At 56.4% G+C, this 4735-nt stretch overlaps 2 non-coding genes across 2 annotated transcripts; both read left to right on the top strand.

Annotated features, from left to right (window-relative positions):
• Positions 1-1652: 1652 nt before the first annotated feature.
• On the top strand, positions 1653-3545 carry LOC126334151 (small subunit ribosomal RNA). The gene has a single exon (XR_007564586.1). It is a non-coding gene; the product is annotated as a small subunit ribosomal RNA (ribosomal RNA).
• A 362-nt stretch (positions 3546-3907) lies between these two features.
• LOC126334149 (5.8S ribosomal RNA) lies at positions 3908-4062 on the top strand. Its single transcript, XR_007564584.1, has one exon. It is a non-coding gene; the product is annotated as a 5.8S ribosomal RNA (ribosomal RNA).
• Positions 4063-4735: the final 673 nt, after the last annotated feature.

Here is a 4735-nt window from a genome sequence, read left to right as displayed (position 1 = left end):
CTTTGTGTCTCTGTCCTCTCAAGCTGGTCGGTCTGGCGTTTGAGTGTTAAATGAGCCTCGCAGCTGTTCAGTTGCATTCAGATGTCGACGCCCTCAGTGTACGTCGTGGTATGGTCTGTGTCCATTGTCCGCTGATGTCGTACGCGTAACCCACACGCTGTACCGATCATCGGTCGTTACGTACAGAGTGAAGTAGTGTGATACGTGTGACCGTACGCTGGCTGTGCCCAACGGTGTCGAATCTCAATTTCCATATGTTGTGCTTGATGCTACTTGTCTCGTCTCCCAATAACAGCTAGGTTGCACTGTGGTACGCCGTAGAGGCGTGTGGGAGGAACGTACGAACGCATTGTATGTCACCCTGGGTCGCTGGGGGTGGTGGTGCGGTGAGTCAGGTCAGGTCAGGTCAGCGTGAGCCGTCTGATGTAGTGACGCGTGTATTCCGACTTTGTCGTATTGCCTCACACAAAGTGCTACCCTGGTGGACCGCGTTCCATATCTGGGACATGCCGCAGATGCCGGTTGACAGTGGATCGCGGAAGGTACATCGCATACGTGCGCGGGCCACCTTCCACGTGTTCTCTTCTGCACATGTCGCAGTGTGTATGTGGTCTGATGTAGCGTGTCGTGACACATGACATCCTGGCATGCAAGAATTGTTGAATTCGCAAATGTAGGTGGACATCTACGTTTACTGCCCAAGATACGCAAATGAACTGGAAATCCGTTGTTGAGCGGTTGTTCACGCTGGAGGTGAATCTGTGATGGCGACGATCGGTACAGCTATTAACCGGTTGTTTCAGCGGTACCCGCCACATCCACACGCGTGACTAGGCCCATGTGGGTATGAAGCGATACGCGGCGGTGGCTTGGTGGGACTGTTCCCGGCCGGTGAAGGGGGGCCGCCCGGCGTGTTGGCCGCGCGCTGCGTGGGCGCACGCGCAACAGGCGGCTGGTGGGGGGCGCCGAGTGGCAGGAGCGCCAGCCGACGGGCCCGGCAGGCGGCGCAGCTACGCTGCGGCGCACCCTGCACGCGGCGCCTGGCGGCCAAAGTTGGTTCAGCCGAGCCCGGTGCGAAGCGCGGTGGACATCTGCAGTGTGCTGGTCTGATTGAGGACTGTGTGCGTTGAGGATGCGCCGCCGCCTGGCACTCGGCGCCGCGACGCCGTCTGCTGCTCGGTCGCCCCAGCGGTTCTCGCAGGTGGTTTGTATCGCAGTTGTGCGGACGTGTTGGCGCGTGCGCTGTGCTGGGAGAGTTCGCTTCTGCACCCAAGTGGGGCTTTGCCCTTGTGTGGCGCTGGCGTTGGAGCTGCCGGTCACCATAGGTGGCGCGTGTTGTCTCCCGCCGGCAATGCCACGACAGCACGCTCCCGGGCCTCTGTCGGCAGCGGCAAGCTCAGTTGGGAGCAAGGGTGTTCGCACTAAAACCGTCTACTCGCCTAACTCCGGGCGATTGCGCCTCTCTCGAAACCGACCAAGTACCTAGGACGGCGCTGCGCGCCGCCGGGACCTGAGAGGGTTTCGAGGTGTATCGTGCAGGGGAGCTCGGCCTCCTCCTGTTTGCAGAATAATTGAGCGGACGCTTGCGTGTTCGCGCGGGCCCCCGGGACACACTCCCGGGCGGCCGGCTGCTCAGCTCTAGTTGACGCAGCTCCCTGGTTGATCCTGCCAGTAGTCATATGCTTGTCTCAAAGATTAAGCCATGCATGTCTCAGTACAAGCCGCATTAAGGTGAAACCGCGAATGGCTCATTAAATCAGTTATGGTTCCTTAGATCGTACCCACGTTACTTGGATAACTGTGGTAATTCTAGAGCTAATACATGCAAACAGAGTCCCGACCAGAGATGGAAGGGACGCTTTTATTAGATCAAAACCAATCGGATTGGCTTGTCTGGTCCGTTTGCCTTGGTGACTCTGAATAACTTTGGGCTGATCGCACGGTCCTCGTACCGGCGACGCATCTTTCAAATGTCTGCCTTATCAACTGTCGATGGTAGGTTCTGCGCCTACCATGGTTGTAACGGGTAACGGGGAATCAGGGTTCGATTCCGGAGAGGGAGCCTGAGAAACGGCTACCACATCCAAGGAAGGCAGCAGGCGCGCAAATTACCCACTCCCGGCACGGGGAGGTAGTGACGAAAAATAACGATACGGGACTCATCCGAGGCCCCGTAATCGGAATGAGTACACTTTAAATCCTTTAACGAGTATCTATTGGAGGGCAAGTCTGGTGCCAGCAGCCGCGGTAATTCCAGCTCCAATAGCGTATATTAAAGTTGTTGCGGTTAAAAAGCTCGTAGTTGGATTTGTGTCCCACGCTGTTGGTTCACCGCCCGTCGGTGTTTAACTGGCATGTATCGTGGGACGTCCTGCCGGTGGGGCGAGCCGAAGGGGTGCTTTCGCGTCCCGAGGCGGACCCCGTTTAAATCCTACCAGGGTGCTCTTTGTTGAGTGTCTCGGTGGGCCGGCACGTTTACTTTGAACAAATTAGAGTGCTTAAAGCAGGCAAGCCCGCCTGAATACTGTGTGCATGGAATAATGGAATAGGACCTCGGTTCTATTTTGTTGGTTTTCGGAACCCGAGGTAATGATTAATAGGGACAGGCGGGGGCATTCGTATTGCGACGTTAGAGGTGAAATTCTTGGATCGTCGCAAGACGAACAGAAGCGAAAGCATTTGCCAAGTATGTTTTCATTAATCAAGAACGAAAGTTAGAGGTTCGAAGGCGATCAGATACCGCCCTAGTTCTAACCATAAACGATGCCAGCCAGCGATCCGCCGCAGTTCCTCCGATGACTCGGCGGGCAGCCTCCGGGAAACCAAAGCTTTTGGGTTCCGGGGGAAGTATGGTTGCAAAGCTGAAACTTAAAGGAATTGACGGAAGGGCACCACCAGGAGTGGAGCCTGCGGCTTAATTTGACTCAACACGGGAAACCTCACCAGGCCCGGACACCGGAAGGATTGACAGATTGATAGCTCTTTCTTGATTCGGTGGGTGGTGGTGCATGGCCGTTCTTAGTTGGTGGAGCGATTTGTCTGGTTAATTCCGATAACGAACGAGACTCTAGCCTGCTAACTAGTCGCGTGACATCCTTCGTGCTGTCAGCGATTACTTTTCTTCTTAGAGGGACAGGCGGCTTCTAGCCGCACGAGATTGAGCAATAACAGGTCTGTGATGCCCTTAGATGTTCTGGGCCGCACGCGCGCTACACTGAAGGAATCAGCGTGTCTTCCTAGGCCGAAAGGTCGGGGTAACCCGCTGAACCTCCTTCGTGCTAGGGATTGGGGCTTGCAATTGTTCCCCATGAACGAGGAATTCCCAGTAAGCGCGAGTCATAAGCTCGCGTTGATTACGTCCCTGCCCTTTGTACACACCGCCCGTCGCTACTACCGATTGAATGATTTAGTGAGGTCTTCGGACTGGTACGCGGCATCGACTCTGTCGTTGCCGATGCTACCGGAAAGATGACCAAACTTGATCATTTAGAGGAAGTAAAAGTCGTAACAAGGTTTCCGTAGGTGAACCTGCGGAAGGATCATTACCGACTAGACTGCATGTCTTTCGATGTGCGTGTCGTGTCGCGCAACACGCTACCTGTACGGCAGTGGCCGTGCGCCGCGTGCGGAACCACGCGTGCCTCTCAAAACTAGCGGAAGTGTTGTTGTTGTGTGGTACGAGCGCTGAAGCTCTGGAGCGGCTGGCCTGCGGTACCTGGCGCCTGGCGCCGGTTTTGAATGACGTTCGCCCGAGTGCCTGTCCGCTCCGGTGTGGAGCCGTACGACGCCCATCGGCTGTGAGGCCGTTGGACACAAAAAAAATAGTGGAACAGGGGCCGTCAGACGCCTCAGTCCCGCAAATGCTACTGTCTTGAAAGAGACAGTGGGAGACTGAAAAGGAAAAGATCACCCAGGACGGTGGATCACTCGGCTCGTGGGTCGATGAAGAACGCAGCAAATTGCGCGTCGACATGTGAACTGCAGGACACATGAACATCGACGTTTCGAACGCACATTGCGGTCCATGGATTCCGTTCCCGGGCCACGTCTGGCTGAGGGTCGGCTACGTATACTGAAGCGCGCGGCGTTTGTCCCGCTTCGGAGACGTGGGAGTGTCGTGGTCGCCTGTGTGGCCGGCCGCGTCTCCTTAAACGTGCGATGCGCGCCCGTCGCCTGGCGGTTCGCATACCGGTACTTTCTCGGTAGCGTGCACAGCCGGCTGGCGGTGTGGCGTGCGACACCTCGTACAACGACCTCAGAGCAGGCGAGACTACCCGCTGAATTTAAGCATATTACTAAGCGGAGGAAAAGAAACTAACAAGGATTCCCCCAGTAGCGGCGAGCGAACAGGGAAGAGTCCAGCACCGAACCCCGCAGGCTGCCGCCTGTCGTGGCATGTGGTGTTTGGGAGGGTCCACTACCCCGACGCCTCGCGCCGAGCCCAAGTCCAACTTGAATGAGGCCACGGCCCGTAGAGGGTGCCAGGCCCGTAGCGGCCGGTGCGAGCGTCGGCGGGACCTCTCCTTCGAGTCGGGTTGCTTGAGAGTGCAGCTCCAAGTGGGTGGTAAACTCCATCTGAGACTAAATATGACCACGAGACCGATAGCGAACAAGTACCGTGAGGGAAAGTTGAAAAGAACTTTGAAGAGAGAGTTCAAAAGTACGTGAAACCGTTCTGGGGTAAACGTGAGAAGTCCGAAAGGTCGAACGGGTGAGATTCACGCCCATCCGGCCA

The sequence above is a fragment of the Schistocerca gregaria genome, unplaced genomic scaffold (genome assembly GCF_023897955.1).
Source record: "Schistocerca gregaria isolate iqSchGreg1 unplaced genomic scaffold, iqSchGreg1.2 ptg001707l, whole genome shotgun sequence".
NCBI lineage: Eukaryota > Metazoa > Arthropoda > Insecta > Orthoptera > Acrididae > Schistocerca > Schistocerca gregaria.
Note: the sequence above shows the minus strand (reverse complement) of the source record. Positions and strands in the feature narration are given on the sequence as shown.